This window comes from Haliotis rufescens, unplaced genomic scaffold, assembly GCF_023055435.1.
Source record: "Haliotis rufescens isolate VD_foot unplaced genomic scaffold, xgHalRufe1.0.p SCAF_9, whole genome shotgun sequence".
Lineage (NCBI taxonomy): Eukaryota > Metazoa > Mollusca > Gastropoda > Lepetellida > Haliotidae > Haliotis > Haliotis rufescens.
Genome location: NW_025964383.1, coordinates 38223812 through 38240011, shown reverse-complemented (window position 1 = coordinate 38240011; position 16200 = coordinate 38223812). Strand labels below are relative to the sequence as shown.

The window sequence follows — 16200 nt, the reverse complement described above, 5'->3', positions numbered from 1 at the left end:
TATTGTACTAGTCGTCTCTTGTTCTACCTGGCTGAGTTACCCCTTTAGTCAGAACATGATTGTACACTGTGAGACTACTTTCCCGTCAACTAAGCTTAACACGTCACATCAATATTTATGTATTCTGGCACTGCTCACAACAAGACAAATTGAGCAAGCCTCACTAATACCCCTGACCTAGACTAACATCTAGTCTCTGAAATCTTATATTACACAATACCCTTCTTGACTCTAAAAATAAAATATTCCACCTATTCCGTCTGTAAATAATTGAGTCTGGACCAGACAATCCAGTGATTGACATCATGAGCATCAATCCATGCAGTTGGGATACGATGACATGCATCAACCAAGTCAGCGGGCCTGACCGCCCGATCCCGTTAGCTGCCTCTTACTACAAACATAGTCACCTTTTACAGAAAGCATTGGTTGCTGAAGTCCTATTCTAGCACGGATCTTCAGGGGAATTAATGCAATTCATTCATTCATATTCGGCGGAATTAATGCAATGAAGCAGAGAACATATATATGTACCTCTAAGAACAACAAAAGTAATAAGATAACAAAGGTGGAAACTTAACGAGGGAAGCCATCAGTTAACTGCGGTGATAGGTGATCAGTAATGGACAAATGGGAGCCAACACTTGACAGTCAATTGGCTCTGATAAGTGATGGCAGGACATAAACTATAACTGATTGACAACTGGCAACGGTCAAACGAGAGGCAGGGGGCAATTACAAAGTAGACACAGTTTATGGGTAAAATTTCTTTAATTAATATAAAGTTGACGTTTCGGTATAGATCCTTACCGAAACATCACCTTCACAGTAATTAAAGAAGTTGTTATTCATAAATTGTGTCTACTTTTGTCATCCGTCAACTTCTAAGTAATGTCTATCAAACAAGTCAGGGAGTAATTAGCTGATATGCCAAAGCCATTTGCCACCCTGATGCCCTCAGCAGTGAACTGAAAACCCTCACTTACCTAAACAGCTACCCTGCCCAGCTAGTCCCCAAAACTATCCACAAGACCCTCAAGAACTCGGATCCCAGCATCATGGTTCTCTGTCTCATGTTCAGAACGTTCCAAATGGTGTGCTGGTTTTCATGGGGAATTAGTCCGTAAAGAGCCGGAGTCACAAGAGACCAATTACAATTTAATTTACATGAACAATGAACAATATCTTAAGTTAAGCTGAGGGTGCCATAGAGAGTCGGTACAACCCTCTGCACTGTGGGTAAGAGGTCTGTTTAGTTTGAGCATCAAACCCCTACTGCCTAACATCTTGCTTCTCTATGTATTTAACTAAAATTAAAGTGAGTGAGTGAGTGAGTGAGTGAGTGAGTGAGTTGGGTTAAATACAGTTTTAACATTATTCCAGTTATATCACGGCGTGTCAGCTTAATGTGGGAGGAAAGCTCGAAGTGATGCAGGTCTCAGACGTTTACCACTTCGGTAAGACCCACGAGCACGGGTATGGTGCTGACAAAACTAGAAACATAATCGAGGCGAACCGGGATTCGAACCCACAATCATAGGTTTCTGGCGTGCCCAAGGGACGCAACACTGCACAGCCAATCACGGCGCCTTAGACGACTGGGCCACCTGTGCCCCCAACTAAAATTAGAACAATAAAAGGAATATAATTTGTTGTTGATACACAATGGGGTGTGACATACAGTTATTGAATGGCAAGACAGATGGGACTATCTTGCCTTAGACCATGTAGACTTGTAACAAAACAATTAACAAAAGAACCTGACGCCTTAAATCAAATCTCCTTTGACATTCTCATATAATCTATCCCATACATTGCTATTCTGAAACACACTTAAAAACATAACAGTAACCATGGTAACCAGGTAACTAAATGTTTAATTAACTCATATATTAGCTAAGTCAACATTGAATAGTGGCGTTTACATCGGTAAAGACCTTCACGGAATATGAATGACATCCTTGACACAATGCCAGCTCTTAAATGAACACCAGTTATAGGATTTATTTACAAACATCCACTACAGCTGTGTTGTAACCTGCTAACATGTAACGTGTTGTAACCTCGAGCACAGCAAACATGTTACAACATGGTCGACATTGCATGAGTGTATTGCCTTACACTGCTTAAGCAATATCCCAGAAACACTACAGGACTTCACACATTGTACCCATGCGAGAAATTAAACCAAGATCTGCGTAAGACGAGCAAATACTCAAACTAAAAGACATCTGCTACTTAGGAATTAGTGGATCTTTTTTGAAAATGCCATCAACATTTCATTCCACCAGTTTTTCTGAAGAGATATTTTGCTAATGTTGCAACATAACTGATTAAGTGAATAACTGATGCCAGCTCTATCACAGCTGCCTATCAATAAGAGTCTGGACCAGACAAACCAGTGACTGAAAGCAGAGCTACCAATGATGCCAGGAGCAACCAATCACACCATGAGCAACCAAGCATACCAGGAGCAACCAATCATGCCATGAGCAACCAATGATACCAGGATCAACCAATCACACCATGAGCAACCATGCATACCAGGAGCAACCAATCATACCAGGAGCCACCAATCATGCCATGAGCAACCAATCACACCAAGAGCAACCAATCACACCAGGAGCAACCAATCATACCAGGAGCCACCAATCATGCCATGAGCAACCAATCACACCAAGAGCAACCAATCATGCCATGAGCAACCAATCATACCAGGATCAACCAATCATACCAGGAGCTACCAATCATGCCAAGAGCAACCAATCACACCAGGATCAACCAATCATGCCAGGAGCAACCAATCATACCAGGAGCTACCAATCATGCCAAGAGCAACCAATCACACCAGGATCAACCAATCACACCAGGACCTCCAATCATGCCATGAGCAACCAATCACACCATGAGTAACCAATCATACCAGGAGCAACCAATCACACCAGAAGCAAACAATCACACGAATGACAGAAACTGTAAGGATAGTTCACAGCTTTGTCTTGTTCAAGCAAAACTAGCTACAAACTCTGACAGCTAGTGAAATAATGTTTACACTAGTTTTTGAAAAAACAAATTTCCAAGGCGGTACTGGACACGTATTCTCCCCCAGAATCAACAACGCCGTGGGTCAGTGGAGACCAATGAGGGCAGTATCAGGGCTATGCTAGGGGCACAGTTTACCTCATAAATCAATAGCCCCAACATTTTCAACACATCAAAGCCAGAAATGATTGTGTAGAAGATAGGGTTATTATACTTTAAACATATGGCAAGCTTGCGTGGGCTAGCGCATCTGAAACCTGTTCTTGTTCCTCCCTGAAATATGGTTGCAATTAGTTGTGATGATGTGTATACAAACCAACGGTGGGTCCACACTTGAGAGCGTGCCCATGGTCCGTGTTGTAACAACTACGAGTCACACCTGTTTTACAGGAGGTCTACACTTCCTTATTCTTACACACACACACCCCCACCCCCACTGTTAGGATGTCAGGATACACACATACCAACCACCTCACAACAGCTACCTCGATATACAATACTGCCCACTTCAATATACAATAGAGTGTGTATTTGTTGTTTAACATGTTTAAATGCTCACTCAGCACTATTCCAGCTATATGACGGAGTCTTGTAAATAATCAAGTCTGTGGTTGATATTGTGTATGGACCACCTCTATATTCCACAAGACCTCTATATATCACAGGACCACCTCCTTTATACCACCTCTGTAGCACAGGACCTCTACATATACCACAGGACCACCTCTATATACCACAGGACTACCTCTACATACCACCTCTATATCACAGGACCTCTAAATATACCACAGGGCCACCTCTATATATCACAGGACCACCTCTACATACCACCTCTATATCACAAGACCTCTATATATCACAGGACCACCTCTTTTATACCACCCCTGTAGCACAGGACCTCTACATATACCACAGGACCACCTCTATATACCACAGGACCACCTCTATGTATCACAGGACCACCTCTACATACCACCTCTATATCACAAGACCTCTATATATCACAGGACCACCTACTTTATACCACCTCTGTAGCACAGGACCTCTACATATACCACAGGACCACCTCTATATACCACAGGACCACCCCTATAACCACCTCTAAATATTACAGGACAACCTCTATATACCACAGGACCACCTCTATAACCAGCACTAAATATTACAGGACCACCTCTATATAGCACAGGACCACCTCTATAACCACCTCTTAATATTACAGGACCACCTCTATATACCACAAGACCACCTCTATATACCACAGGACCACCTCTAATACCACCTCTAAATATTACAGGACAACCTCTATATACCACAGGACCACCTCTATAACCACCTCTAAATATTACAGGACAACCCCAATACACAAAAAGACCCACCTCTATATACCTCAGGACCAATTATTTACAATAGGATAAACTCATTATACCACAGGATAAACTCATTATACCATAGGACCCCATCCATATACAACAGGACCACCTTGACATACAATACGACTTATCTCACAGCAGCCAAGGGCAAGCATCAACCATCTGGGTAGGATCACACACCAACCCAGCCAGGTCTGGCTAAACTGCAGGACAAGGCTGTTCATACAAGGGTCTTTCCTTTTACAAGTAATTTTGAGTCTGAATCAGACAGACCAGTGACAGAACATGAACAACAATCAACGCTATCAGGGCACAATGACACGCAATCAGCCAAGTCACATGGCCTGACCACTTTAGCCGGCTCATAGGACAAGCATGGGATGTGTGGCACTTTTCTACCCCAGAATCGCCATGAGGATTTCGTTCCTGAAACACTCACAGGGTAACACAAAACTATTTTTCAAAAACATTCAATCAATAAATCAGCAACCATTCATTCTCAACATTTTGACTTTACTTAATACTTCTGACTTAAAAAATATATCTAAAATCAATAACCAATTTCCTCAAACAAAAAAGAATGCCTCCATTGATTCAAAAATCAAAACAGGTCAGTATTTTGTTCACAGCCATTGTGGACCCAACGCCATTCTACGTAAATATATGGAAAATGTCAAATTGTCCGATTGTAATCATAACTGATCCATTGATGCCATTGAGAAATGAGTCCAGGCAGCTACAACTGGGACAGATATCATCGCCCTCGGCTTAACCCTGATAGAATCTTCCGCCAAATTCATTTACTTCTTGGCTTATTTCCAACAAGTTTTGCCGATGTGCAAACACCAAACTTTTGTATGATGTATCAATTTCACTCATCTGGCAGCTATTGGCTTGGAAATAGATTGGACAACTTCAAAACAAACATCATTAGAAGCTCTGTTTGCACCATCTCAGTGTTTTTAGCCAGTCGTACCCAAAACGAGCTCTGTGTCTTCGATGACAAATAACACCCTCAGTCTGCATCTTCCTGGTGACCTACACTGTCTGTGTTGGGATCCAAGATCATTACTGCTTGTTCAGTAACGAGGAGGAAGCAAATTGGATGTTACGTCAAAGTTAACAACTTCCCTCATACATCACGCCAAACTGCATGATTTGATCTGAATGTCTCTTTAAGCATTATTCCACCCAAAGACAGCAGGAGACACAAGGATAGCCTTCATAGCTAGAACTCATGTGGGGAATTAATCCCAGATCTTTGGCACATGAGTGAACACCTAAACCCTTCAGCTAATGCACTGCTTCCTGAATCGGAACAGTGTCATCTGATTTGTTTGACTTCACTTACTAAAAATGCAGAACTCAGGACTCTAGCTTGACAAGCAAACAACATACCCTCTCAGCTATCCCACTCCCCTCCATCTTCCCAAGTAAACTGACTATGAAAGTCCAGTTTCCACCCTTGCTGAACTTTTCCTAGCTATCAGTTAACACCTTTGCCTCGGGAAGATGACTCTCCTCTGAATCAAAACCATCTTCCCGAGGCAAGAGAGTTAACTGACTATAAAAGTCCAGTTTCCACCCTTGCCGAACTAGGCTGGAATTTTCCTAGTTATCAGTTAACTCCTTTGCCTTGGGAAGATGACTCCCCTCTGAATCGAAACCATCTTCCCAAGGCAAGAGAGTTAACTGACTATAAAAGTCCAGTTTCCACCCTTGCTGAACTAGGCTTGTATTGTGGAGTTGGATTTTGGCTTTATGGAGTCTGTGCAGTCCAATCAAAATCGCTCAATGAAATCGAAATCCGGTTTGTAAACTGTCATGCAGATTTCGGTTGATTTGCAGGATTTGCAAAGCATGTCCACTGCCAACTCGTTGTCAACAGATATTTTCCAAATTTTTCCATGTTTTTTTTCAAGGTGCTCACGTGATTTGATTCACTTCGCAATGTAAGACCAATTTCATCATAATATAGATCTTGATTAATAATCAGATCGTTTTGACTAGGCGCTGCCATTTTGTTTGAAGCAAATGCAAGTGATACGCGAGCTGGAAACTCATTGGTCCATAGGAGAGGCAAAGAAGGGACATAACTCATAACAGCCACTGGTGGCGCTACGATCGAGCCCAGTAATTCCAGCCTAGTTTGGCAAGGGTGGAAACTGGACTTTTAAAGTCAGTTAACTCCCTTGCCTCTGGAAGATGAATTAAAACCGTTTCAGTCGAAACATCTCAGTCATACATCACATCTTTATTTCAGAGTGTCATCAGATAGGATAACATCAAAGTAGATCTCTATTCAAAATACTGGGTGTAAATAAGGATGCATGTTTGCAGTATCCGAAATAACTGCCTGCCTGCCTGCAGTGGTCCACAAGGAGTGGGTGAGTGAGTATGGTTTTACGCCGCTCTTAGCAATATTCCAGCAATATCATGGTGGGGGGACACCAGAAATAGGCTTCACACATTGTACCCATGTCGGGAATTGAAACCCGGGTCTTCGGTGTGACGAGCGAATGCTTTAACCACTAGGCTACCCAACAGCCCCTAGTCCACAAGGAAATATCACTTTTGAATCATGTTAATTCTCAAGGTCAGAATACAAGTTTTCAGCTATTGTTCATACCAACCTAATTAGACTAGTTTTAATAGTTCTTGAGTGTTTCTCTTTGACAATGACTCCTTTTTTTAACATAGCTAATGGCAAGTTTTCGTGATCTGTGTCATGCACTATTTTGAGATAGGCATCCTGACAATTTGTCATTAACACCCTACTTTACATATGGAGATACGCAGCTCACTGAATTATGCATATGTAACAAACCACTGTCTGACAAGATTATACAGTGTGTTACAACACTGCAATCTGCTGGTAGTAATGTGTGTTGGTTGGTTGTTTTGTTTTTTACGCTGCACTCAGCAATATTCCAGCTATATGACAGCAGTCTGTAAATAATTGAGTCTGGACCAGACAATCCAGTGATTGATATCATGAGCATCAATCCACGCAATTGGGATACGATGACATGTATCAACCAAGTCACCGAGCCTGACCACCCGATCCCGTAAGTCGACTCTTACGATAAGCATAGTCGCATCTTATGACAAGCATGGGATGAGACTCGATTATTTACAGACCGCCGTCTCATGCTGAGGGTGGCAAGTTCCAACAAACAACACAAATAAAATACTGAACCAGTAAAGTCACTCACATCCATACTGTGCGGCGTTAAACAACGAACAAACAAAGCACAGTGCAAGTTCACAAGTCCGAGACTAGTGAAAAGATGTAAGGACCTGCATGTTGTTTAAAGCGCAATTTACATAAACAACTGTTGACAATGAAATACGGACATGTTGTAATTAGCTGATGGTGTCGGTTCCACCTAGGGCTGGGATTGGTAACTCAGGTACCCACAGGACTACCCAGACCTGTGGTTAGTCACGTGGTATATTGTTTAAAGACAAAAACTCACTATAGCCCAGTGGTTACACTACAAGTTACTCATGTTGACATTTCTTTCTGACGATGCACACATACCTTTTGACTTGTATATGTTTGAGTAAAGATAACATTTTGGTCAACTTCAGTATACGCATGATCTGATGGTTTGATAAATGTATCTAAATACATGAAATAGTTTTGCCAGGGCTGTGATAAAACAATTCCCAATCAGACATTTTGTTCCCAACTCTTGAGACCAACAGTGGGTACCTGGGTAGGGTCGTGTAATAGGGGGTCGGGTACCTGGGTAGTAAATTTGGACTCGTCCCAGCCCTAGTTCCATCCATAACTCATCTACGTGCTCTGATTCCATGGCATCTACCCTGTTTAAACATGATGCCATGACTACTGATATTTCTCCACAATCACTGTATCAAGATATTGATAAATAATTACATCTGAAGATGATCGAGTTCTACAGGCAAATCCAATAATGAGCCCGATTTTCCACATAACTCAGCATAAAATGATAACCTACACGATACTAAAGGGGGTATTGATTTGGCTTCTGCTAAACTAGTCACCTGCAAGGAAGGCTCCTTCAAATCAACAGACTGGGGGATAATTCGGGAACACAAACGACTTTCAAAGGTCAAGAGTGACCAACGCTTACAGCCAAAGCCGTAATTGCCCTGCTTATTGTCCCACTGTTATATGTGCACCTGAAACAAACTTAAAGTTAGTGAGTCAGTCAGGTTTAACCAGTGAATAAAATTCCCAAAAATTTCAGTCCGACAACTGGACTGGCAACAGTGCAAAGTTACCAGACCAGATAAAATGTTGCTAGTCCAGAATTTTCTAGACTAAAGAACAAAAGTACCAAAAGGGTAAACATAAGAATAATACTGTTTAGTTTTAGTTCTCAGAAAATAACAATAAACTGGTGGATTGTCAACTTAGTAACTTAAACTCCCGACCATTGGGCGTGCAACTTTTTGTCAGCAAAACAGGCGGTCGTAGACTGTCGGGCAGGTGGGTATTTTAAACACTGGTTTAACACTGCTTTAAGGATAATTTAAATCACAGGGTCAGCTCATGTTAGGGAAATGCCTAAAGTGATGCAGGTCTTGAATGTTAAAATACCACGTTGGTGACAACCATGAGCTTGTGCTGCGAAACCATGCGTGAAATATGCATATGTCGGAAAGCGCATGTTAAATTCCTAAGGAATCCTAAGTAAGGATCGAAATCAGAGATTCAAAAAGCAATCATAGGATCCTGGTATTTATAAGGGGCATAACTGCACAATGAATTGGGGGCAATTAGGGGGAAAGTGCTATCCTATCACTTCAGAAGTATTTTCAAGCAGGAGACAACAATGTCAATATGTCAAAGAGTAACTGTATAGTTTTAGATAGGTAACCATGGTTACTAGACAAGGCTATTTCTTGTTAAATTCCGTTTTTCTTCCCTAAGTCAGTAAGCAAGAAAGGACTTCACAATATGGTCAGATGAATCCAGGAGTGTTAGGCCAGATGGGTAACGCTTTAACAGCTGAAGACTAGTGGCTAGTCACAGACTGAAACAGTGATTTAGCAATCTACTGGATCAAGTCTTTGAAAGTTATTTAGAAGTGATCCACATAAGGAAGAGAATTTATGGATGTCAACTTCTTTATTATGAGGAACAAAACGCTTCGGAGTATATGCTTACTCCTTCATCAGGTGAAGGAAATTCATCTGATGAAGTGAGTGAGTGAGTGAGTTGGGTTTAACGCCGTTTTTTAACAATATTCCAGTTATATTGCGGCGTGTCAGCTTGATGTGGGAGGAAAGCCCAAAGTGATGCAGGTCTCAGACATTTATCACTTCGGTGAGACCCACAAGCACGGGTATGGTGCTGACAAACCTAGAAACATAATCGGGGCGAACCGGGATTAGAACCCACAATCATAGGTTTCTGGCGTGCCCAAGGGACGCAACTCTGCACAGCGAATCGCTGTGCCTTCGACGACTGGGCCACCTGTGCCCCCTCACCTGATGAAGGAGTAAGTATATACTCCGAGAGAGAGTGGGGAATCAAACCTCAACCACCAACATAACAAACGAGCACTTTCCACAAGGCTAGCCACCTCCCCTGTCCTAGAGAATTAGGAGAAATATGGTAGCACTAACAACTTAAATGCCCCGCAAACCACCAACAAAATTGGTCTGAGGATAGCCATCAACACGCTCCACAATAACAACCAGGACTTTGTCAGTTTCTTTGATCAGCGAGATGTATAATTCATCCAGGAATCAGCCTGACAGTTACAGTCTCGTCTCAGCTGTTATATTTCACTTGCTCTTCCGAGGAAACCAATGGAAATAAATGCCATGCAGTCTTGACACCATGTATTCTTTATGTGTGATAAGACTGTATTCATGCTTCAATATCCAGCTTCAATTCCAGAAAGGATCAAAGCAATTCTCAGTCTTAATCAGAAACAGAAAAGATTTTTTATTCATGCAATTGCAAGCTCACAAGACCAAAGGCCCAAATGAGTTAACAGAATGTCATTGTCTGATCTGTGTGGCGACTTTTGACTAGTCTGAAATGTCTGGATGGATGAGACTATATTTTAAATATGATGTCTACATAGAAAACGCAGTACCCTAAATATGCTAATCCCAGTGTGTAAAAAGTTAAAAGATAAACATGTCGTATTTCATAAATTCAAAATTCTCTTTTCATGTTACTCTAAGAAACTCCAGGGCTCATTAGAATTGCAGTAAAGTAACCTCCAATTGTAATTGGTTTTTTGTAACAAAAAAGAAAAGACTTAAATTTCCATTCAAAATAGAAAATTCATAACTGTCCATGCTGTCAATGTTTGTTTTTTCTTGATACAAAAAATATTGTGCAAAGTTTTAAAATATTACTTTGATGTGTGAAACAACATAGAATCCTACAACAGTGAGGACAACATCATCATGTGTTTTCAACCCACCAGGCAGATCCAGGGAAAAGGTACGTAAAATGTGTGAACATTTTTCGAAACGTCAACATCACAACTCAATACCGAGAGTCCAAATTGCTCCTTGAGCCAAATGAGCAAAATATTCATACACGACAAAAACAATTTAATCCAACAAGATCTCACCAAATTCTACTTTCATTCCACAGCCTGGTTTAGCATCTTAAGACTTACTTTAATCTTCCTCATACCATCAAATTACATCTAATTCCCTCCAACAAGAATCCCATCAGCGTTCATTAATTAACATTCACAGTGTTCACTCACCACCAGCACCGATGACAAACCCTCGCTACTTTAATCCCAAGCAGCCACAGTGTCATCGAGTAGCAGGAGACCAGTGTCTTTAAACAGAAAGTCATGCCTAGAGGGTGGGTGGATCTTGTTATCCTAGCTCACAGACCAGACAGCGTTGATTGACACGAGGGAATTCTTCACAGACAAAAAACATCACGGAAGTCGCACAACTCACAGCGACCGTCAAGGAGAGAGAAGACACACACCAAGATTTCCATGGCGTGATGAAACAAATATGTAATCATGGTAGTAAGGCCTATCATGGTAGTAAATCTATTTAGATTCTACCTGTGTATGTGAATAACGTTAGGCAAATAGTGATTGAATGTGTACAGTTAGGCAAATAGAGAATGGATGTATACAGTTAGGCAAATAGTGATTGAATGTGAGTGAGTGAGTTGGGTTTAACGCCGCTTTTAACAGTATTCCAGTCATATCACGGCGTATCAGCTTAATGTGGGAGGAAAGCCCGAAGTGATGCAGGTCTCAGACGTTTACCACTTCGGTGAAACCCATGAGCATGGGTATGGTGCTGACAAACCTAGAAACATAATCGGGGAGAATCAGGATTCGAACCCACAGTCATAGGTTTCTAGCGTACCCAAGGGACGCAACTATGCACAGTGAATCGTGGCGCCTTAGACGACCGGGCCAGACGTGCCCCCTGATTGAATGTATACAGTTAGGCATAAAGTGAGTGAATACATGAAGTTAGGCATAAAGTGGATGAATGTGTAACGTTCAGCAATGTAGTGAATGAGAGCATACAGTTAGGTAAATAGTGATTGAATGTCTACAGGTAGGCATAAAGTGAGTGAATGTCTACAGTTAGGCATAAAGTGATTGAATGTATACAGGTAGGCATAAAGTGAGTGAATGTCTACAGTTAGGCATAAAGTGATTGAATGTATACAGTTAGGCATAAAGTAAGTGAATGTATACAGTTAGGCATAAAGTAAGTGAATGTATACAGTTAGGCATAAAGTAAGTGAATGTATACAGCTAGGTAAATAGTGATTGAATGTCTACAGTTAGGCATAATTTCCATACATGACAGTTGCCTGTAAATATTGGAGTCTGTTGACTGGCATTTGTTGTGTACCAGAAATACATCCAACGGTGATTCTGCACAAACCCTGCTATCTAGCATATCTCCATCATTCCTGTCATATCAAGTACTGTAGCCATATCAGGAGGCAGATAGCCTTGTCCTTGATGTGTCCCCTGATAATGCACAGACACTCATGAAATACAAACACAAACATGACACACACATCATAATCAGTGAGGAAGTCGAAATTTAATGCTGCATTGGCATTATTTCAGCCATATAGTGATGAGACCAAGTTGATATATTTAAAAGTGAGTCATAGCTGCAAGGTCATATTTCTTTGAGAGGCATTTAGAAGATGGAGTATGAAGTAAGGATAAGATATATGGATGAACAACTTCTTGTTAGAACCTACACCAAAACATCACTCCTAATTATAATAAAGAAGTTGTTCATCCATATATCTTATCCTTACTCAACGTCATATTAATTTTATTTTTTTTCAAACATATTTGGGCATAACAATATTATTTATACAGTTTTAAAACACAGGCTATAGGCCAACAGTAACCAAAGCTAGGCCACCTCGCTGGGGATCATGGGGACCACTACTCCTGGTTGTGCGCAATTCTAGCCAATATTAAAATATTTTCAGGAATGAGTTCACAAACATCCAGAGCTCCAGATAAGCTTTTGGTGTTGTGGGTATTTTACCCATGTATTTTAAAATCATTGGGTATCAGTAATTCTATCTGGGTATTCAAATTTCTGTTACCCACTAGTTTTTACACATGTGGGTATTTAAGTTAAATATTTAATAACACTATTCATCAAGTCCCTGCATACTGGTTTTGTGTGGGTTCGAGAGCTTTATAGGACTCAAAAATACCACGATACTTCCACAAGAAAGTGTGATGGCAAAGATCATGATGTAACTGTCATCATGGAGTTTGGCAAGGTTGACAGAATGTCTGTTTATAATTTCAAAATAAGTTGCTGATTTGCTAATCGAATATGCAGGGTTACTTCACAATATTTTGATGATACGCACAAGTTTTATTTTTGTAGCGAATCTGTAATGTTCGTTGCGTATTTGATACGCTTGGGTTTTATTTTACTGCGTATTTCTGCATTTTTTATGCGTATTTTACGCAGATACGCAGCTTATCTGGAGCTCTGATATATCCTTACTCATGGCCATATTAAAAAAAGAATTTTTTCAAACATATTTAGGCATAACAATACTATTTGTACAGTTTAAAACACGGCTATAGGCCACCAGTAACCAAAGCTAGGCCACCTCGCTGGGGATCATGGCGACCAGCAGGTTTTACGTCATCACTTAAGCTACTGGTGGTTGTGCGCAATTCTAGCCAATATTAAAATATTTTCAGCAATGAGTTCACAAACATCATAAATATGTTTGCCAAATGTAAGCCCCAAATTGTGAAATATTATTTTTTAATAATAATATTGACAATAATATTATTTCTGGGGTGACAGGGTGGGTGAGGTTGATTTTCATTTCAAAAGAGCTGATAATCACCAGTTTGTACAATGATTAACTGACCTAGGATCTAAATGGACATACAGTAATTCACAGGGAAGGATAATGCTACCATTTACCAATACACTGACAAATATCTCTGCCATGGCACCAGCCACAGCTTGTCAACATCATCATCTGGTAATCAATATCACTCACGGAGCCATTGTCCTCTCAGGTCATAGTGGATGAACACAGAACACTGTCATGTATTCTTGCGTATAATGGAATAACTCAGAACACTGTCATGTATTCTTGTATACATTTGAGAAACTATAATGCACAATCCCTACCCCTGATAAGTTTTGGGGAAAAATGCTATTTCGTATATAATACACGATATTTAAGGTGTCTCTACCCAATCATCTTGAGTAAACCCATCAACCAGAAAATGTAGAAATTAGTGAGAGAATGTTGATGCACTGAAGTCATCAGTACAACAGCAACAGCAACCACATTGTAACAGCAACATTACAACAGCAACACAACCAGTAAGATCAATTATTTTTTTAATTTATGATACTGGAACTACATACTCCATTGTAAAGCTATAAATATTTTGGTTTGTTTCTTTTTAATGTTGCACTGAGCAATATTCCAGCTTTATGACGACTGTCTGTTAAATGATAGAGATTGGACCAGACAATCCAGTGACTGACATCATGAGCATCGATCCACACAATTGGGATGCGATGACATGCATCAACCAAGTCAGCGAGTCTGACCACCCGATCTCCTTAGTCGCCTCTTACGACAAGCATCGGTTACTGAATGTTCTCGGGACACACATATTCTGGACATTGCTAATGTTATCAGTGCAAACTAATGCAAACTGACAAAAAAACAGTGAAGTACTTGAGGATCACTTATGCATTCCCACTTAACACTACCAGTGTCTGTACTCAAGGGCCAGCTGAAAATGTCACTTGACTGTGACCTAGTTTTAGCCTCACCTCTCAACATTTCATCATCAGGCAGGGATGAGGCCCATCAGTGTCGAGTTTCTGCATGCATGTTTGTGATGAAAACATCCCTACCCTACAGTGACAACAACTCGCTCTATGCAGACATTGGATACTTTAAGAGACTGGGAAATGCTGTCATAATTACACACACAATTACTTAATCCTGATCCACGATAACACAAACATAGCAAGTACAAAGTTATTCCAAATGTATGGTCTCAGTTCATTCACACACTGTGTGATTCTGACATTTTATGCCGATAATATAGATTTTTAGACTGAGGACATATCGTTCAGTGAATATACACAATGTGCTATTACAGCACATGATGTCACTATAAGCAGCCCTGCATTTCAAAAGCCAATCAATACATTTTGTTGATTTTTCATTGCACTTCATAAATCATCAATTTTTATCAAAAACTTTTAATGACAGTATGGTTAAGCCATCATTGTTTAATGTATATGGTTTATACAATGGAATTGATAGTTTTTTTCTCTTTCCACATCAAACAAATATTTAACATTTTTGTGCCGATTCTGTATAAAAAATCTAAACCCTATAAAGGCCCCATATTTCCTCTACTCAGAATACACGTGAATATTTCATTCAATGTTATGGGAGAGGATTATTCAATTTTAACTCGTCAATGACAATATGTCAACACTGTCAGTCAGATATCCACAGAAAGTTGATAAACTGTACTGATGACAAGGAATTAGCCTTCATGATCTGCCTCGGAGCTTCACTTCGCCGTTTCTGTTAGTTTCACTCATGCTTTCCCTAGGCCGGTTTCGCCGGTTTCTTTGATTTTCGTGTGGAGTATGTTATCGCAGCTTGTCTAGCAAGTACGTGAAAAACAACGTCTATAATACACTCATATCTAAGATAATTAAATAACTACTGTTACTTACCGGTGTGATCAATTAACGCTGTTCATTAACGAAATCCTATGCTTTTCCAGCGAAATCAAATTCGACCGCTTCTCAAGCGTGGATCGTCTCACAGCCTGACGTATGATTGCGGAAGTGAGCTATGCGCGCCATCTGCTGGCAGAATGCCGAAAATGGGGCCCATTTGAGGATTGATTTGCGACGAAGTACATGCGTGAACGATTACGGTTTCGAAGTTGCACACTTTGGAAAGCAACGGAACAATGTCAATGATTAAATTGCATCTTTATTTTACCTACACCGCCAAAGAAATATTATTTGTTGATCGATAACACTGCCTTCTTGTTTTGGTTTTTATACAGCGACAAACTAAGGTTCTTATATATGATAAAACAATTTTCAAAATACACAATGTAATAATATATTTATGATTTATTAACGCGTTCAAATTTCCGATTTTAGAAACAACACATTGCCTCTCTGTAGAAAAAGTCCCTAACAACGATTCTTGGGGTAAACAAAATTCTCCCAGTAAGATAATATATATATTAACAGATCTATTAGATAT

At 40.3% G+C, this 16200-nt stretch overlaps 1 protein-coding gene across 2 annotated transcripts in view; it reads right to left on the bottom strand.

Moving 5' to 3' along the window:
- LOC124139548 (kidney mitochondrial carrier protein 1-like) overlaps positions 1–15783 on the bottom strand; it is a 55984-nt gene extending 40201 nt beyond the window's left edge. The window contains exon 1 of one of the 2 annotated variants that reach the window (XM_046506705.2): positions 15654–15783. The gene's annotated coding sequence lies outside the window, so the exon portion shown is untranslated. Of the gene's footprint in view, positions 1–11146; positions 11169–15653 lie in introns of those variants that run through there. The other variant, XM_046506706.2, reaches the window with a different exon arrangement.
- Positions 15784–16200: the final 417 nt, after the last annotated feature.